Below are 21,906 nucleotides of genomic sequence, written 5' to 3'. Positions count from 1 at the left end.
CACTGCACCTCCCCTGAAAGTGCCGATTGAGGCTGTGAATTGACCTACAGAAAAATGCATATATTATACTACACAGAAGGAAGCTTACAACAGATGCTGAGAGAAATGACCACAAATACTCCATCCTCCAAACCAGCTTCCATGACTACGGATGCAACCCCCATTTTATGTTGTTATAGCTATGTGAAAGATGGATGTGCATGCCTACCCAATAAATGTCCTAATAGGGTACCACAGGGATCCATATTTGGACCCCGTCCCCTACTGCCTAACGTGGTTTGCATGTTTTCCCATATCCACATTGATTTCCTTTAGGTACTCAAGTCTCCTCTTAACACATGAACTGCCATACATTTCCCCTTGAGTATGTAGCTCATGTTGTGACAGACAGTACATTAACAGAGTGGACAGATGTAAATAATGAAAAACACTCTTGCAAGAAATGAAGTGCAACAAAGAACAATACCTGTGATCCAGACTGAAAAGCAGTCTTTAAAATATAAACACTAAAGTTGGGCTGAATGCATATGGGGTAGTTTATCCATGCAGCTATATATGTGGTCAGGTTAGTCCCATGAGGATTCTGGTTTACTTTTAGGGGAGAGGTCACTGTTGAAATTCCCCTACTGTTTTGCAAAACAGTAAGTGTTCCTTTTGCAGAAAGATGACAGCCGCACAATGACAGAGGAGAGGATCCAGTTAATGAAATCAGTCAAAATGAAGTTTTTTTTAAAGTGGTAGCCTTCATACAGGGACATTGTTAAAGATTATTAGGGCAACCTAACCAAAACACAAAAAAAAGACACAGCAAGACTGAAAGGGTAAGGGAAGGAACATTATGATATGGATAGCAATACCCCCCCCCCCACCCACGCACACATTGGATTTCAGGTTTGCTGCATTTGGAAATTTCAAAGAGCTGAAGAACCTCATGATGGTGTGAGCATTATGTGCAGTTAAACAGCAGTAGAGAAAATGCCACAGAGCTGTGTAGTCAAACGTGGAAGAGAATACATATACAAGCAAGTTTTATTTGGCTAAAACCTACAGTATGGATGAGGGAAAGGTAGGTATACAGATATGGTATATGTGAGTCAATTTATATATATCTCGAATTTAAAGAGCAGGATATTAGATCTATTACACCTCTTTGTGAAAAAATAATAGAGCCAAGTTTAGTTTTTGTTATGCAACTTAGAGCTGGTATTTGTTACAAAGATATCACACAGAACTACAAGACTTGCGTCCACAGTCAATGAATGAGGGGAACATATGGACTAGGTGCTGCTCAAAATAAAGTGCATTTAGAGAAGTACCTGTACTGAAAATGAGAAAAATACAGCACAGTGGCCAGCCCAACACATGCCTTTCGGTAAAAACACAGCATTTCATTAATGTGTGCACTTTAAAATGCTCACAGAGTAAAGGCACAAGAAAAACTGCTGTGCAGTAAATGCGAACAGTACAAGTAAAAACTTTCTGCCAAACCATACTTCATTTGGAATTGCTTCAGAACCACCGATCAGGCTAGTGAGTGGCTACTATATGATATTGCCACAGTAAGTCCAACATTTTCCTAGTCTTTATCAGAAACGTTAATTACTCTACAGTTGTAGTGAACCCCTTGATCATCTTTTATGCTACTAGACTTACTATTTTTCTTTCAGTCCATGGGGATTGCCCCCCTTTCTTTAGGGGGTGCATACAACTATCATACAAATGAATGATCCAGTGTGTGCGCTGATGTCTTAACTTCTGGGAGCAACACATCTGGTCTCAAGGCTTTATTGGCACTGAACTCCTTAACAGCTTTAACTAAAATATTAATTGGGAACTTTGTTACGACTCCTTAGCAAGTGTGTGCATGTGCTTATACAGACCACCTACCACAATACATTTTCATGTAGGTCCAGGAATTAACCACACATCACAATATATTCACAGACATGGAGGTGGGGCCTTCAGTCACACCACTCATGTGCAGCCTCATGTTAAACTACTTGTATCAGCCGTATTCACTGAGCAAAGAACTGGTGCACCTATACAGACACCAGCATCATAGGGTTCTCATTCCCTACCGTAGTTAAATTGTATACAAGCACAAGTCTGAGCCAAAATATAGTATCTGGAAGGAACAATCGTCCTGTAAATTTCCTGCATGTGCGGATCTCAGCACCAGTTTTCTCTCAAATGTTATCAAGATCACCATCAGATAAACTAGCTATTATCACCATAAAGAATATTTCCTGTATATCTACTTTTGATCTGTCCAAACAAAATATCCCCAACACTGCTTACATGGCACAGATCATTCAACATGTAAGCAAGCCTATGCTGCACACAATATGACTGACTGTTGTAGAGCAGACAAGACAAAAAGTAGTTTTAAGCAGAAACTTTGTTGCATTACACTGACCCTTCATGGTCTGGTTCATCAATTACTGAACCTCTCCCACTGGAGAGGAAGGCACTCCACCTCCTTTCACTCTAAGCAGTAAGACTCGTGTCAATCACAGACTCAGACTACATTACAAAAAACAAAAATTGTTCTACATTCTGTTCAAGTGAGAGTACGAATATTACATTCTCTGCATTAGATGCCAAGGTTACAATGAAGATTACATTCTCTGCATTAGATGCCAAGGTTACAATGAAGATTACATTCAATGCCAAGGTCTCTGCATTAGACGCCAAGGTTACAACGAAGATTACATTCTCTGCATTATATGCCAAGGTTAAAGATGTTTTATCTTGACTTTTTTTTTCTTTTCCCTCCTTAAGCTAAAGCCTGGAAGAACAACACTATCTTCAAATATCTCTCATTAAAAATCCTTAGCTGCTGTTTTAGGAGCCAGTAAGGAAATGCATAAGAAAAATAAAGCACTGGGAATTTGCTGGCATAGTACAAAGTGCACAACTAAAGTTAGAGTGGAGCAGAAAGGAGTTTCTGACTTGATGGAAAGTTCACAGCATTCATTCCAGATCAACTTAAACAATTTTATTTAATTGCAAAAGTCACAGCTTACATCCAAGGTCGGTGTGAATTATCCATTCATGTCAAGATATAAAATTATGAATGTTCTTGCCTTACAGCCTTTATATTAATTGCAAGAATTACCCATGCATTGTATTCACATACAACATATACTGAAACATAATAGCAGTGCATTTGAAATAGCGCATTCCTTTCCAAAAAAGCTTCTAGAACAAAAAATATATAATCTACAGGTATTAGTATAAAAGACAACAGAAAAAAAGAAAATGTATTGGCATAATGGTTAAGGTGTTTACCTTAGAGACACAAAGTGCAGAGTTTGATCTTTGCATAGGGTAATTCGCTATACTTAAAATGGCCCAGAAGGGCACTTTGGCTAGTACGAGCCTATGAACCAATGGAAACACATTAAAGGAGCAGAATACCAGATTTAGTGCACTTTCCAAATACAACTTTTTGTACTTGGAAATTCCACCTTCCTTTAAACTAGATGTGTAGCCGCAGATTTACACCAGGATTGACTGGTATGGCTATACTGGAGAAAGGACTTGCTGCCTGAAGGAGGGTTCTGGCAAGGCGAGAATGGTCATGAGATTCTGACCTTGGAAACTATCGATTTATTCATACCAGAAGATACTGCTAAGTAAAAATGAATTACAGCAACTCACACAACTGCTTCAGTTGAAACTATTACTTGCTCCAAGCATGTTAATGGCAGAAATGGAGGTCTTCAGTAACCAAGTGTGCCATAAAACAAAAAGGGATACAAAGAGATTTACCCAGTTTAAAAAAAAAACGAACATGAGAAGATGGCACTTCATCAATTTAAGGTCCAGGCCAGCAAAGTGAATCAAGGAAGACCCAACCTAGAAACTAGGAAGATTATGATTGTGTAACTCTTACAAATACTAGAACTGAGCTTTAAAAGGCTTCCAATATACGTGATGGCCTAACACAGGCTGCTACTCATACAAAGCATTGTGCTGTGCAAAGTAATTTGAAAAGTGGTGACATGCAGGAAGGTGGTTCAAAGACACAGGAGCTCTGCTAACTTAGGAGAAAATATAACATTGTGCAGGGTAGGCAGACTATAGCATAAAGTACAGTTTTGTACCTACCATAAATGTAGATGTTCGAAGATCCACATTGCTGCAGTCATAACCTGTGGATAGTCCGCTGTCCTCGGTCGGCCCGAATACCAAAGTATTAGGCTGGCGTCGGTCATGGCGCTCAGATCTGACGTCAGTGCGTCCCGGTATTAAAGCGCATGACCGACGTCATATCCTCAGTCTTTTCTTGCCCCAGATGTCAGAAGGCCCAAAAAGAAAGGCCACAGCCTAAAATAGAAAAAACCTCCAAAACCCATGTACAAACAATATCTACAACCTAAACCAAACAACCACTCCAAACTACAGAGGGGAAGGAGGGAGGGTAAATTGGACTGCAGCAATGTGGATCTTCGAACATCTACATTTATGGTAGGTACAAAACTGTACTATGTTCTTCATCTCACATTGCTGCAGTCATAACCTGTGGGTAGAATCCCAAAGCAAAAGTAAAGGGAGGTTGGCCAAATCATAAAGCATTGGGGGCTGCTAATAAGCCCTGCAAGACTGCAGTGGCAAACCCAGCCCTAGATTTGGAATAAAGAGGGAGATGGTAATGTTTAGAAAAAGTGTGCACTGAACTCCAAGTAGCTGCTTCCAAAATATCTTTGGTAGCTACCCCCCTCAAAAAAGCAGTAGAAGTGGCAGTAGCCCTAGTGGAATGAGGTCTGATTCCAGCCGGAACCTCCTTACCATGATGAGAATAACAAAAGGCAATACAATGACCAATCCACTTAGAAATAGTTTGTTTAGAAACAGGTTTCCCCTGAGAGCTCAAAGCAAAAGAAACAAATAACTGTTGAGACTGTCTGAAACTTTTAGTCCTGCTCAAATAACGCAACTGCCTATGAATATCCAAAGTGTGCAAAATTTTCTCCCCTTTATTTTGGGGATCAGCATAAAAAGTAGGCAAATGAATAGATTGGTTCAAGGCCACATTTGAAACAACTTTAGGCGGTTAGTACGAAGGGATACCCTATCCTTATGAAAAATCAGGAAGGGTTCAACTGCCATTAGAGCCTGTAATTCAGATACTCTTCTAGCAGACGTAATGGCCAACAAAAAAGCAGTCTTCCAAGACAAAAACTTTAACTCAGACGTAGCTGCAGGTTCAAAAGGAGGTAAAGTAAGTTTTTCCAACACAAAATTGAGATCCCAGGAAGGAGTAGGAGCTCTACGTGGGGGTCTTATGTTCTTTGCCCCTCTAAGGAATTGTTTAAACAAAGGATGAGAGAATAATGGTGGGTCACAGTCAGTGAGCAGAAATGGCTGCAGCATGAACTTTTACAGAGGAGAAAGACAAACCTTTGTCTAATAATTCTGTAAGATATTGAAGAGAAACACTCAAATTAGGCCTGGAAACATCAAAGCTCTTTGCTTTGCTCCAAATAAAAAATCTCCTCCATTTATCAGCATAAACTTTCCTTGTACTAGGCCTTCTGGCCTCCAAAATAACATTCAAAACTTGTTGAGGAAGCTTCGACCCTCCAGGTTCTAGAACAGAATATGCCAGGCTGTCAGATGCAGGGACTGGATCCTGACATTGAGGAAATGATTGCCCGCCTGAGACAAAAGGTGTGGAATTGAAGGCAAAGGCCAAGGAGGCTCCCGTACTAAACTCCTCAGCAGAGGGTACCAGTGCTGTCGAGGCCAATCTGGAGCTATTAGAATCATGGAGGGCTTGTCTTGTCTGACCTTCAAGAGCACCTTGGAAAGGAGAGGCAGAGGAGGAAAGGCATAGACGTGAAGATTGCTCCAACTGAAGGATAGAGCATCCACTTTCCAAGCTGTGGGATGAAACATCTTTGCGCAAAACTTCGGCAACTGGAAATTTAGTGGAGAAGCAAATAGATCTATGTCTGGAGTCCCCCATATCACTGTCAACTGTCGAAATACATGAGGATCCAACTTCCACTCGTGGGGATCCACCATCTGTCTGCTCAAAACATCTGCTAAGGAGTTTTGTGCTCCTGGCAAAAACCTTGCCTGAAGAGTGAGGTGCATACTGAGAGCAGTCTCCCACAGAATCATAGCTTGTCTGCAAAGAGGGTACGAATGGGTTCCCCCTTGCTTGTTGATGTACCACATGACAGTTGTGTTGTCTGTTTGAATCAACACTTGTCCCGGGTGAAGTAAATCCTTGAAAGCCATCAATGCAAATTGGACTGTTAACATCTCCTTCAAGTTGATATGTAAATGTTGAAGTCTGGCAGGCCACGTGTCTTGAACCCACTTTCCATTGAGGTGTGCTCCCCAAGCCTTGTCCGAGGCATCTGTCGTTAAGATCTGACTCGCCTCTGGTCGGGTCACAGAGAGTCCCTTGTTTAGGTGACATTCCTGAGCCCACCACAAAAATTCCTTTTGAATGCAAGGTATTATTTGAATGACAGTGTCCAGATCGTGGCAGTGTTGTGTCCATACATTTTTGAGATACCATTGTAGCTTCCTCATATGCAGTTTGGCATTGGGAAGCACCAGAATACAAGATGCCATGAACCCCAAGGCTTGAAGGACTGTCCTTGCAGTCAGCCTGGACCGTAGAGACAATTGCTGGAAGTAAAGTGTAAGGTTCCTTTGCTTGTCCGGGGTCAAAAAAGCCATCTGGAAAGCTGTATTCAGTCTCACACCCAGAAAGCACATTTCCTGAGAGGGTACTAGACTGGACTTTGTTTCGTTCACAGAATACCCTAGGCACCTTAACACTGCCATAACATACTGTAGATGGTGAAGAAGCTTGTTTTCGTCTTGAGCAAGAATCAGGCAATCGTCCAAATAAGGATAAATTTGTATTCCTCTTAACCTTAAGAAGGCTATCACCGGGGCCAGAACCTTTGTGAACACCCTGGGCGCAGTAGATAAGCCAAAGGGCAATGCAGAGAACTGATAATGTAAAGTCCCAGCCCGAAAAAGTACAGTTTTGTACCTACCATAAATGTAGATGTTCGAAGATCCACATTGCTGCAGTCCTTACACTTGGGTAGTCCGCTGTCCTCGGTCGGCCCGAATATCAAAGTATAAGGCTGACGTCGGTCAAGGCGCATTAGACTGACATCAGGACGTCAGGGTACAAATGCGCATGACCGACGTCATATCCTCAGTCTTTTCTTGCCCCAGATGTCAGAAGACCCTAAAAAGAAAGGTCAAAACCAAAAGACAGCAAACAACCAATCAACCACCCTTGCACTAATAATATGTACAATATATACAATATACACAATATACACAATATTTACAATCCAACCCACACAACCGCCTCTAACTACAGAGGGGAAGGAGGGAGGGTAAATTGGACTGCAGCAATGTGGATCTTCGAACATCTACATTTATGGTAGGTACAAAACTGTACTATGTTCTTCATCTCACATTGCTGCAGTCCTTACACTTGGGTAGAATCCCAAAGCAGAGGTAAGGGAGGATGGCAAAACTATAAAGCAGGAGCTGCCAAAATGCCCTGTAAAACAGCAGTGGCAAAACCAGCCCAAGATTTAGAGTAAAGTGGAAGGTGATAATGCTTAGAGAAAGTATGCACTGAACTCCAAGTAGCTGCCTCCAAAATATCTTTAGTTGCCACCCCCCTTAAAAAAGCTGTTGAAGTGGCAGTAGCCCTAGTGGAATGAGGCCTAATCCCAGCTGGAATCTCCTTGCCATGATGGGAATAACAGAAAGCAATGCAAAACCCAATCCACTTAGAAATAGTTTGTTTTGACACAGGCTTGCCCTGAGAACTCAAAGCAAAAGAAACAAATAACTGCTGAGACTGCCTGAACCCTTTAGTTCTGCTCAAATAATATCGCAACTGCCTGTGTACATCTAAAGTGTGCAAAATCTTTTCCCCTTTATTTTGGGGATTTGCATAAAAAGTAGGCAAATGAATAGTTTGGTTTAAAGCCACACTAGAAACCACTTTAGGCATAAAGGAAGGATTAGTACGTAAAGATACCCTATCCTTATGGAAAATTAAGAAAGGCTCAACCGCCATAAGGGCCTGCAATTCAGAAACCCTTCTTGCAGAGGTAATGGCCAACAAAAAAGCAGTCTTCCATGATAAATATTTCAACTCGGTAGTAGCTGCAGGCTCAAAAGGTTGTAGAGTGAGTTTCTCCAACACAAAATTGAGATCCCAAGCAGGAGTAGGAGCTCTACGTGGGGTCTTATATTCTTTGCCCCTCTAAGAAATTGCTTGAACAAAGGATGAGAAAACAATGGTGGGTCACAGTCATAGTGAGCCTAAATTGCTGCAGCATGAACCTTAATAGAAGAGAAGGACAAACCTTTGTCCAGTAACTCAGTAAGATATTGAAGAGCCACACTTAAATTAGGCTCAGAAACATCAAAATCCTTTGCTGCACTCCAAAATAAAAATCTCTTCCATTTATCTGCGTACACTTTCCTTGTACTAGGCCTTCTAGCTTCCAAAATAACATTCAAAACTTGCTGTGGAAGTTGAGACCCTCTATGGTTCAAAACAGAATATGCCAGACTGTTAGGTGAAGAGAGTGAAGCTTGACATTGAGTAAATGACTGTTCTCCTGAGACAACAGGTGTGGAATCGAAGGCAAAGGCCATGGAGGCTCCCGTACCAGACTTCTCAGTAATGGGTACCAGTGCTGTCGAGGCCAATCTGGAGCTATTAAAATCATCTTTGGCTTGTCCTGTCTGACCTTTAGAAGTACCTTTGGGAGGAGAGGCAGAGGTGGAAAGGCATACATATGAAGATTGCTCCAATTGAAAGAAAGAGCATCCACTTTCCAAGCTGAGGGATGAAACCTTTTCGTGCAAAACTTTGGCAGCTGGTGGTTTAGTGGAGAAGCGAACAGATCTATGTCTGGAGTTCCCCATGACACTGTCAATTTCTGAAATACATGAGGATCCAATTTCCACTCGTGGGGATCCATAATTCGTCTGCTCAACACATCTGCTAAGGAGTTCTGTGCTCCCGGCAGAAACCTTGCCTGAAGATTTAACTGTAAACTGACAGCAGTCTCCCACAAAATCATTGCTTGCCTGCATAGAGGATAAGAATGTGTTCCCCCTTGCTTGTTGATGTACCACATGACAGTTGTGTTGTCTGTTAGAATCAACACCTGCCCTGGAAGAAGTAAATCCTTGAAAGCTATTAATGCAAACTGGACTGCTAACATCTCCTTCAAGTTGATATGTAGATGTTGTAGTCTGGCAGGCCACTTGTCTTGTATCCACTTTCCATTTAGATGAGCTCCCCAAGCTTTGTCGGAGGCATCTGTCATTAGAATCTGACTCTCCTCTGGCCGGGTCACAGAGAGTCCCTTGTTTAGGTGACATTCCTGAGCCCACCACAAAAACTCCTTTTGAATGCAAGGTATTATCTGAATGACAGTGTCCAGATCCTGGCAGTGCTGTGTCCATACATTTTTGAGATACCATTGTAGCTTCCTCATATGCAGTTTGGCATTGGGAAGCACCAGAATACAAGATGCCATGAACCCCAAGGCTTGAAGGACTGTCCTTGCAGTCAGCCTGGACTGATGAGACAATTGATGAAAGTAAAGGGAAAGATTCTTTTGTTTGTCCGGGGTCAAAAAGGCCAACTGGGATGCTGTATTCAGTCTTACACCCAGAAAGCACATGTCCTGAGAGGGTACTAGACTGGACTTTATTTCGTTCACAGAATACCCCAGGCATCTTAGCACTGCTATCACATATTCCAAATGATGAAGAAGCTCGTCCCTTCCTTGAGCCAGAATCAGGCAATCGTCCAAATAAGGATAGATCTGTATTCCTTTTAGCCTGAAGAAAGCTATCACTGGAGCCAGAACTTTCGTGAACACTCTGGGCAGTAGATAAGCCAAAGGGCAATGCAGCGAACTGATAATGAGAAGTCCAAGCCCAACAACGCAGATACTTCCTGCAACTCAGTCTGATAGGAACATGAAGGTAAGCCTCCTTGAGATCCAAAGTTACCATCCAATGATCTTTGCCCAGCAGAGGTAAAAGCTGTTGTAACGTCAACATTTTGAACTTGGGAATGTCCAGATAAGTGTTGAGGATAGATAAATCCAAAATTGGTCTCCACGTGTTCCCCTTCTTTGGTACTAGGAACAGGCGAGAATAAAATCCTAGGCCCACTTCTGGCATAGGGACCGGCTGTATGGCCCCTATTTGAAGTAGCAGAGAAATTTGTTTGTGAGCCTCTATTCTTTGCCGAGGAGGAACGTCTGGCATGCCTTTGAAAGGAGGCAAGGTATGGAAATAAAACCTGTAACCTTGGTGTATGATATCCAATACCCATCTGTCTTGGGTAATTAAACTCCAATTTTCCTTGAAAAGTGCCAACCTTCCTCCCAAAGGTGCTGCCAGGCAGAAGGCTCTGGCAGCTGAAAAGGTAGGTCATTGGGTCTGTTTACGAAAGGACTGACCCCTGCCCTCACCAGAAGACTGTGCAGGTGAACTCCCTGTTCTAGGCCTGAAAGAGCCCTGAGCTCTGCCCCTACCACGTCTAGATCTACCCCTAGACTGGGAATCATAAGAAGGATACGTCCACCCCTTGGTAGGCCAATTTCTACTAAACTCGGAGGCTGAACCTGCAAAAATCTTTAACAGTCTGCATAGACTTAGCCTTGTCTTCCATTTTCTTTAAGACTGCCTCAACAGGTGAACCAAACACCACATCAGATTGTAAAGGAGCATCTAAAATCCTTGTCTTAACATGGTCAGATAAATTCTGATCCCTCAGCCAGGCGTGCCTGCGAAGAACTGACCCAGTGGCAGCCACCCTAGACGAGGCCTGTACAGCATCAAAACCACATTGCAAAGAATGCTTACCCACCTGTTCAGAAACATGTACTAAATCTTGTAACTCTTTACACTCAATACCTTCCGCCAGAGCAACTACCTTAGACTTCAATTGAGAAAGTAGATAGTTTTGGTATTTCAACATGTGAAACTGGCAATTCAAAGCCCTCATAGCTAGGGTGGAAAAAGTATAGACTTTCTTTCCCCATCTATCCAAAGCCCTGGCCTCTATCTGGAGGAACCGGATTTTTAACAGAAGCCTTAACACCCTTAGGCCCCTGACTAACAGTTTCTGGGTCCGCCCTAGGACTCTTAAAAAGATACTTATGAGCTTCAGGCACCCTGTAATACCTATCCGGTTTAACAGGAGCAGGAGGCAAAGAATCAGGATTAAGAGAAGCCTCTGCAAACACATCTTCCACAACATCCAGAACAGGAGGTATAGCCAAAGGCCTATGCTGGGGTAAAAACAAAAATTCCCTAAGCCTTTTCCTGGAATCAGAGAAGTCCTGACCTTCCCACTTAAAATGCTCCCTCATGGAATGAAGAGTCTCTGAAAAAGAAAAATCCTCAGGAGGAGAAGCAGAAGGAGTAGAAACATCCACATCAGAATCAGAATAAGGAGAATACTCCTGCAAGTCTTCAGCCGAAGACTCTGAAACATCCGAAGCCTGCTCAAAACTCCCCAACTCAGGTTCCACCCTAGGTCTCTTATCAGGAGGGGGCAAAGAACCTCTAATCAAAGTAATCAAATCTTCTGCCATTTTAAGCATATGCATCTTGGGCACAGATCCTGAAGAACTAGGAGTGACACCAACTGAAGCTAAACCTGGCCTGCCTCTGGGAGAAGCCTTGGAAACAGAAGGAGAGGGCCTAACCACCCTAGGAAGGGAGGGGAGTACAGTAACCTGAGAAGCCCCTTCAGCCTGACCTGCCTCCTGAGAGGCCACATCCTGCAATAACAAAGTCTCCCCCTGGGACTCCAGAGAAACCTCCGGCGGAACCCCCGGCTCCACCGATACCTCTAAAGAACCGGCGTCCGGTACGGACGGCTCTTCTTGCCTGGGCCTAGCTGCTTTATCCTTGCGCTTCTTCGAAGAAGCGGACGTCGGAGCATCCAACGGCATATTATAATTGCACCGCTTCCCGAAGACTAACCTGGCACAATCTAACCTTCTCTTAATAGTGCGCTTATTGAATCTAGCACAAAAGCGACACCCAACAACGTCGTGCTCAGGCCCTAAACAAGGAATACACAAAGTATGATAATCTCTATGCGGTATCTGTTTCCCACAAGAAATACAGTTATTCACTTTTTCTGACATCCGGTAAACCACTGAGGCAAGAAAAAACTAAAATATTCCCCAACGGGGTACTTAGCCAACTTTGACTCGGTCTGAAACTCCAATTTCAGAACGCCGAACGGCACTTGCAACGCTGCTTCTGCATCGGACCATGCGGCAAAAAAGACTGAGGATATGACGTCGGTCATGCGCATTTGTACCCTGACGTCCTGATGTCAGTCTAATGCGCCTTGACCGACGTCAGCCTTATACTTTGATATTCGGGCCGACCGAGGACAGCGGACTACCCAAGTGTAAGGACTGCAGCAATGTGAGATGAAGAACATCACAGGAATCTCCTGCAACTGGGACAGATAGGAACATGAAGATAAGCCTCTTTTAGATCCAGAGTTACCATCCAGTGGTCTTTGCCCAACAGAGGCAGAAGTTGTTGCAACGTCAACATTTTGAATTTTGGAATGTCCAGGTATGTGTTGAGGATAGATAAATCCAAAATTGGTCTCCAAGTGTTTCCTTTCTTTGGTACAAGAAACAGGCGAGAATAAAATCCTAGGCCCACTTCTGACATAGGGACCTGCTGTATAGCCCTCATTTGAAGAAGTAAAGAAATCTGTTTGTGAGCCTCTACTCTTTGCTGAGGAGGAACGTCTGGCATGCCTTTGAAAGGAGGCAATGTGTGGAAATAAAACTTGTAGCCTCGGTTTATAATGTCCAATACCCATTTGTCCTGGGTGACTAAAAGCCAGTTTTGCTTGAAAAGTGCCAACTTTCCTCCCAAAGGAGCTGCCAGACAGGAGGGATCTGGCAGCTGAAGATGCAGGACATTGGGCCTGTTTACGAAAGGACTGGCCCCTGCCCTCACTTGTAGATGGTGCAGGGGAACTCCACGTTCTAGGTCTGAAAGAACCCTGAGCTCTGCCCCTACCACGTCTAGATCTGCCCCTAGACTGTAAATCAGAAGAAGGGTAAGCCCATCCCTTAGTAGGCCAATTTCTGCTAAACTTAGGGGGCTGCACCTGCAAAAAATCTTTAACAGTCTGCATAGACTTAGCCTTGTCTTCCATTTTCTTTAAGACAGACTCCACAGGAGGACCAAACAAAACTTCAGACTGTAAAGGAGCATCCAAAATTCTAGCTATAACATGCTCTGACAAACTCTGATCCTTAAGCCAGGCGTGCCTGCGAATAACTGATCCAGTGGCAGCCACCCTGGAAGAAGCCTGTAAAGCATCGAAACCACACTGCCAGGAATGCTTACCCACCTGATCAGAGGCATGAACCAACTCCTGTAATTCCTTACACTTTATGCCCTCTGCCAAAGCATCTACCTTAGATTTCAATTGAGTAAGGAGAAAATTCTGGTACTTTAACATATGAAACTGGCAATTCAAAGCCCTCATTGCTAGAGTGGAAGAGGTGTACACTTTTTTACACCACCTATCCAAAGCTCTAGATTCTTTATCCATAGGAACTGGATTCTTTACAACAGAAGCCCTGACACCCTTAGGTCCCTGACTAATAGTTTCTGGGTCAGCCCTAGGGCTCTTATACAGATATTTATGAGCCTCAGGCACTCTGTAATACCTATCAGGTTTAACTGGCGCAGGAGGCAAAGAGTCTGGGTTAAGGGAAGCCTCAGAGAAAACATCCTGAACAACATCCAAAACAGGAGGAATAGCTAAGGGCCGATGTTGAGGTAAAAACAAAAATTCCCTAAGCCTCTTTCGGGAATCCGAGAAATCCTGACCTTCCCATTTAAAATGCTCCCTCATAGAATGCAAAGTTTCTGAGAAGGAAAAATCCTCTGGAGGAGAAGCAGAAGGACTGGAATCCTCTGCATCCGAATCTGAATAAGGAGGAAAATCCTGAGTGTCTTCAGCCAAAGACTCTGAAGCCTGTTCCAAACTTTCCACTTCTGGCTCCACCCTAGGCCTCTTATCTGGAGGGGGCATAGAACCCCTGATTAAGGAAATTAAATCTTCTGCCATTTTAAGCATGTGTTTTTTAGGCACAGAGCCTGCAGAGCTAGGACTGACCTGAGGAAGGCAAACCAGGCCTGCCCTTAGAAGGTACCTTAGAGAATGAAGGAGAAGGCCTAACCACCTTAGGCAAAGAAGGGAGAACAGCAACCTGAGAGGCCCCCTCAGCCTGACCTGACTCCTGAGAGGCCACATCTTGCAAAATTAACGTCTCCCCCTGAGACTCAGCTGAAACCTCGGCTAGATCTACAGATTCCAGCGTAGTTTCTAAAGAACCGGCGTCCGGAACGGACGACTCATCCTGCTTGGACCTTAACGACTTATCCTTGCGCTTCTTAGCAGAAGCGGGCGTTGGGAGGATCCAACGGCATATTGTAATTGCACTGCTTCCCAAAGACAAGCCTAGCGCAATCCAACCTACGTTTAATGGTGCGCTTATTAAACCTAGCACAAAAGCGACACCCGACTACGTCGTGCTCAGGCCCCAAACAAGGAATACAGAGAGAGTGGTAATCCCTATGCGGTATCTGTTTCCCACAAGAAATACAATTATTCACTTTTTCTGACATCCGGAATTAACTGAGGCAAGAAAAAACAAAAATATTCCCCAACGGGGTACTTAGCCCAACTTGGTTTCGGTCTGAAACTCGAAATACGAAAATTTCAGAACGCCGAACGGCACTTGCAAACGCTGCTTCTGCTTCGGACCATGCGGCAAAAAAGACTGAGGATATGACGTCGGTCATGCGCTTTAATACCGGGACACACTGACGTCAGATCTGAGCGCTATGACCGACGCCAGCCTAATACTTTGGTATTCGGGCCGACCGAGGACAGCGGACTACCCACAGGTTATGACTGCAGCAATGTGAGATGAAGAACATCGTTGAAATAAGGGTCTAGATGCAAAGGACAAAAAATATCCAAATGATGCTATCCAATAAGGTAGAATGATTCAGAAATATACAAAGTGCACTGAACTAGAGTGGACACCTATTCCAAATGCCAGGTGGTTACAATGCATTCCTCAGCAGCTTGAGCAGAGCAGCATGCATTAGTGGCTGCTATTTTCCACAGCCCTTCATGTCAGTGCAGTCAGTAACATCAGCACCGAATACACCACCTACCTGGATGACCAGCAGTAGACAGTGATATCATAAGGTGCTTGTCAAATTATCACTCCTGTAGAGTCAAAGGGCATGTGTAGTCAGACAAGCAGATGTGCAGCTTTAGCCATCCTAGCTACAGGGACTTTCCACATGACCTACAGGAGACGTGCTAGGAATTTTTCAGGCATCAGTTTAATTCATTCTAAACCAGCTCCTTGACATTATACTGCAGCATATTGTAAGCATATATAGTTCTCCAAGGACAACCATGGAAAAAAACACCACTATGTAGCTGTTCTACAATATTTCTCATTTCCCAAGGGTTCTGGGAGCTATTAACATATACATTTTCATGAAGACCCTGCCTGCTTCACAGGGTGTTAGATAAATAAACTGGAAGGGTTTGCACAGAGTATCTATAATGAGCTTGTGGACCATCAAGGCAGTTCCTATGATTCTCGCACCTGGAACACATCTTACCTGTACCATCAATTTGTGTGGGCTGACTTTCCACATCTTACTTGTACTGTCATTTTGTGTGAGCTGACTTTCCACTTGGTAAGCTTGCATGTAGGAATATAGAGTCCTCTATATACAGCTTCAATGAAATCAAGTAGCAGGGCAACATATAGTGTCAGTATGTGTTGCAAGGGATTGCTGGGTATGTATTGGAACCATGGATGAAAACTCCCATACACATCCCCTCAAACCTCAGCAGAAATATCAAAATACTGCAGATGCAAGTGACCCTGAAAATTGTGGAATGATGGTTGATGCTTCCACTGCACAGATGGATCCCAGGAAGTGTTGCTCTTCATGCAAGTGGGACTGGACACTGCCAAGTGTGGGGACTTCTGTGGCCATAGCAGTCGATGATGCAGTCTACAGAATGGATTGCAGTTTCAGTTTTCCCAGTTCACAAAGACCCATTTATGGCCATGTACCGCAAAACCTGCAAAGGCAGATCAAAGAACATCTACCTAGATTGCATCAGTGGATGCAATACTAGCCATCAACGAACTGAGCAGCAACATTTGCTCCCTGTCACTATACTCAGTCACTTTGCAAGTGCCACATATGCTGGTGCTGTAGATCACTCTGCAGACCACACAAATCATCAACAATGGCACGAGATGCAGCCATCTTGTTGCAATAGCCTATGGAATGTATACACACACATAGTGCAACTCTCAGATGCCATCCGAGCTGAGGACTAAGGTAGCATGGGTGAGTTTCACAGTTACATGATGCCTTCCAAACTATGCTGCAGTTGAGGATTTGGCCAGTAACTCTACAGCGGCTGTATATGTGGGAACATGACTAAGCCCTCCAGTGTTGGTGTGACTGTGCCATGTGGGCATTGCCATTACCATGAGCCACATGTGACCTGCCGACATCAGCCATGTGCTGTCTCCCATGGCTGGACCCTTCACCAGTACCTGTGAAAACATACAAATACACCCCTGTGGCTACACGGTAATAGAAGGAAATGCTCATTTTCTTTACATGCACACTGTTACACGAGACTCTGAATACTGAATTCATAGGAATTTCAAGGCAATAATTTTCCTGACCAGTACCTGCTCTTAGGCCATTATTCACTGGCCTCATCCTCCTAGAGAAAAAAGTGAATTTATACTGCCCATCTGATCTAGCTCCTGTGTAAAAGGATGATGGTGTATTACACTGCTTAAGCCACAGGGGCATTTTGTCCCAGAGGAAGTGGATTAGTACTGTACAGCAAAATCCGTCTCGCCATTATGCGTTAATCTGCTGATGAAGATTTAGGTCCCTGGTTCTGGTATTTGTGGAGTTGTTCCACTTGTTGAGTTAAGACATCCTTGACAACTGGGTCTCTTCATGGCACAGAAAAGATACAGACCACCCCTCAGTAGTCTACAAGATGCTTTTAAAGGGACAGTGCTTCCATTTTTTTGTGGTAGCTTAAGGGTTTTAAGACTGATCTTTGGTACAAACCTCCAGGGTCTTTCCAGCTGCTTGACAAGTCTAGTGAGGTACAGCCCCAAGTTGGTTTTGTACTCAATAACTGACCTAATCAGTGCTGGATATAATGGGACAATGACCTCTCGAGATTTAGTTGATATTCCCTTACCAATTACCTGTACTAAGTAGAAGGATTTGCAGACTTCTGACATCAAATGATGAAAGAGTGGGAATTATCAACCTATGATGCAAGGTCTCTAATATGCAGATTTTGAAGTGGGGTATTGTCCATACTGTATGCTGGTAAGAGGGGCTGTCTACCAAAATGTGGCAATATTGCAGTTTTTCCATTTAATTTGCACCCAATTTAATACAAATAATTTGAGGAGTTATTTTTCTTACTGTAAAGACTTTTTTTTAATTAAATTTGGAATGACCACCAAGGTGGTTCACTTTAATTTTCCATTATAGTCTGCACTGGTTGGGACTGCTAGTGGTTGGGACTGCTAGTTCTATATATCTAAATGGTCTAGAACTCATTAACGAAGTTACCTGCTGTGTCATAGTCAGAAATGATGCTGCCAGGACCCAAGTATGAAACCTCATTATTAAATTTAACAATGTTAATACGTTTGAAATCATTGAATTCAACATTAAATGAAGAGGCTTTGGAGATGTTGAAAGTGAAAGTCCCTAGTTAACAGCTTAACTATTAGATTGTTTATTAAAAGCTAAGAACTTTTGGGCGCACACTACACTGGAAGTATATGTGCTCCAGTTTACTGAAGGGGTAGCTGAAGTCTCCAAATACAAGAGTTCTTGTCTATAGTGTTATGTGATTATCATGAATTATATGAAGAATGGCCTGTAATAAGCTATAAGCTGACGGTTATATGGATACCTACACACTTCATTGTGCACGGCATTGTAGCTGCAGACTGGAGGTACCCAAAGACAGACATGCTGAAGCCCTTGGCTATGTAAATCTTCCTCATATGCACTGTACTGTACCATATGGAAAATGTAATGGCTACAACTAACTTTGTGCAATTCCTACACACTTGTGCAGTCATCACCAGCCCAACACCCACATCTAGGCCATCACAGGCTAGGAGGTTCCACTTCTTGGAGACGCACCAGGACCTCCTCCACCTGTGTGAGCTGTGTTGGTGCTCTACCTCATCTGGATGACACATCCTTAGCAATGTCCTATTCCTTGTTCATAGCATGTAATATGAGGATCTTAACTGCTCAACCCCATCCACAGCACTGATGCCCCATACAACTCAGTGCCATCCCTGTTAGAAAAAAAAAAAAAAAAAAAAAAAAAAGAAGCAAGCTTGTCTAGGTTACTCACATGCCACATGAGCCAAAGACCTGGAGTAGTACCTCATCATTCTGGGTGTTGACATTTTTCCACTCATGGACCCATGACATGAAATGTGTACTTGTTGGTAAAACAGATTGGGAAGCATGTGTTCATGACTATGCTGTACGCATGCAAGCTGCTTCACAGCCCATACATTGCTTACTTACCTGTTGCCTGTTATACTATCTCACACACATTTATAAAAAACTATGGCAAAGGGCTTGTTATCCTAACACTATTTCCTGCATCAATGTAGTGAATCTGTTACACTCTGTGCACCCTATCCACTGAAATATGCACCATCCCTTCCTCACACAATACAGGGCCACTCTGTCCTATTTGGTACATTTTCCATATGTACACATGGCTACCAGTGTCTCCCCCCCCCTACACATTGGAATGACCTTATGCATAGTATTCCACTGAATTTCACACTTTAATATGCAATATGTATAGATCTGTCACCTGTTCATGGACTTGTGTTGTGTCATGTTATTTGCTCAGTATATCATCACGTGTTTTTTCTTCCTTCCATACACTTATTTTGTCTACTTCATAATTCATTGTGCTAACACCACACACACCCGATTCCACACTTGTTTGTATGATCATAGTATGGTAATTACACTTTGGAATGTACTAATTTAAGGTTGACTTACCTCAGTGAGGGACTTTATAACAAACACCAACAGCATCATAAGCAGTGCTGTCCTGCCAGTCCCTGCCCGTATCTGGGTTGAACATATGCCTGGCATGTGTTAAAGTCAAACACCATGGGACTGTGCCACAACATTTTTGGAGCACCACAGTTCATGTCAGAATGTGCATTCAAATGCACAGGGCTACCACTTTGCTCCTTGAGTGCACCTATCCAAGTGACCATGGCTGCTTTTAAATGCTAAGAACAGCAGGACACCTGCATGGTGCCAGACTGAGAACAAAAGCTTGTTCTTCCTTTGCACAGGCTTTAAAGGAGTGCCTGCTGGACCAATATGATGGCATATTATACAAGACTGATGCCAGATACAAGTTTGCAATGCCAATGGCACCACACATTCTGGTGACTACTGCAGGTATCACAATAACAACCTGCAGCACAGCAGGTTTGGGTGAGGCTGCTGGTAAGACAGAAGCTAGTTTACTGTGAGCACTCTCTCTTTCACTTGTCTTTTTCAGGGCTAGCACTGTACTAAGCTTTTCCTTTGTCATACAGAAAAAGAAGAAAAAAATGAAGGCGCCCCCAAAGGAGGGGAGTGTGTGACATACGGAATAGAAGTGCAGTGTTTTTATATTGTGTGGAATATGTTTGTGCACAGTGTGCTCCTCTCATTTTTGCAGGTTCAGCTGCATTGGCAGAGAGGTTGCTGCCCTTGCGTCAGCACCATGGTACAAAGGAATAAAGCCCAGTCTATGGTCAAGATGACCCACGTTCAAATCAAAGGCCTGGATGCCTGCAGCACCGCAGGAAACATTGGCATGAGCTCAGGTGCATCTCATTGTAGCTCTCCAGTGGAGGTTAACACATTTGGGGGTGGTATCTAAATGAAGCAAGTGCAATCACGGATGTTCTGGAGGTCAGATGAGATCTCAGCATGCCCCATTGCACCATTACTCATCCATTTCAATGGGTTCACAAGAGATGGGGAACACTGATGCATAAATGAAAAAACAGTCCACGTCACTTACACAATTAGCCAGAGCAACAGCAAGGCAGGTATTGCCTATGGGCAATCATAGTCTGCTGCAGAGAAGCCATGGAAAAAAAAAAAACAGCATTCACCTCTGTCTGCACTGGTGAAGGTCTTTCTTGCTATGTCACCAGTAGGTGGCAGGCATATCTATGGCCAGGAGATGACAAGAGCAGCTCACTATTGGTGCCTGTATGGTCTCTACAAATGAGAGTGTGAATGCTCATCTTAATAGTGGTCCAGATGGGTTTCCTGTAGTAAATACCACTGTCTAGTGACTTGATATCTGTATGGGTTGGTCTACAGGCCTATGTAGCATCTGCAATATCCACTGCTCAATACTCCATGCCTATCCACATGCAATTCTCTCATCACTCCTCACACCCTTGTTTGTCTAGCCCTTAACATAGAATCCACTCAGCCTCCACCTTGTGTCGATGCACAATGTTTACCAGTTTGCTAATGCACATGTTGTAGTCAGTGTTATACATGCTCTTGCACAAGTAGTGAAACTCCACCACTTAGCCTACAAAAGGCCGACTGCTCTCATAATGCAGCTTCATGCATTTTCTGTGGAGTTCATTTTGCCAACTATCAACATGGCGCAAGCTCCAATTCACATCGAAGCAGCTTAGACTGCATGTCACTACAAGATCCTTGATATACATTATACAGTTTTCAAAGTATTTACATGTGATTTCCATCCACAATATTTGAGTGAATGGCACATTATTTTTACAAAATCATGCTCATTTTAATGCTCATAGGTGTGTACTAGCCTAATGGCCCTGGGGCCTTTACAAGCCTAGCCATAGGATTACCCTGGCATAGTGCCACCAGACCTTAGTTCCCAGTGCCTCTTTTGAATAGAACCACTGGAGTTAAGCCCTGGGTAAATTTTCTGTTTTCCATCCACTCATCAAGATTTCTGTTGGAGAGTCAGCAAGGTGCTCCTCTTGACATTTATGGGAAGTCTGTTCCCTAGCACAGGTAGTCTCTGGGTTATGAACCTGTCCCTCCAGCATGTTCTGTTAATTGTGGTAAGGAGGTTGAGATCTCTGGAGTGTGTGATGTGGAGGGATTGGTATTTCTTTAGATGTAGCATTTCTAGGAGTTTTTTTTTTTTTGAGAACGTCCATACAGAGCAAGTGTTTAAGGCCTAGGATCCTCATAGTTTTATGGCCTCTTCAATTGTTGAGGGTGTCTAGTGAGGTACATGCCAAATGGGACATTATACTCCATGATTGGCCTAATGAGGGAAGAACAGAGGGAGACCATGATCTTTCTTCCTGGATGAAAAACCCTTAGTAATGAAATGTGCTACATAGGACTTGCTGACTACAGTGGCAATGCGGTGATCAAAAGGGAGGTTGCAGTCAGCCTGTGTTACCAGATCTCTTATAATGCCTTCTGTGTAACCAGGTTTTTCCCAAAAGGGATGACTAAATCTTTTGGCATTAAGCTTAAGGCCACGGTTCTGACACCAGTCATTGGTCTCAGTGAGGCCTTTCTGTAGGATGTCAACATCACTTGGGGAGTTAATAGCTCCCAACTTGCAATCGTCTGCAAACTTTATCAGCCAGAGTTGGCCTGGACTTCAGAGAAGTAGATACCAAACAGGAGAGGACCCAGGACCAAACC

This window comes from Protopterus annectens, chromosome 6.part0 (assembly GCF_019279795.1).
Source record: "Protopterus annectens isolate FY-2018-M chromosome 6.part0, PAN1.0, whole genome shotgun sequence".
NCBI classification, from domain to species: domain Eukaryota; kingdom Metazoa; phylum Chordata; order Ceratodontiformes; family Protopteridae; genus Protopterus; species Protopterus annectens.
The sequence above is the reverse complement of the archived record's forward strand: the minus strand, read 5'-3'. Positions refer to the sequence as shown.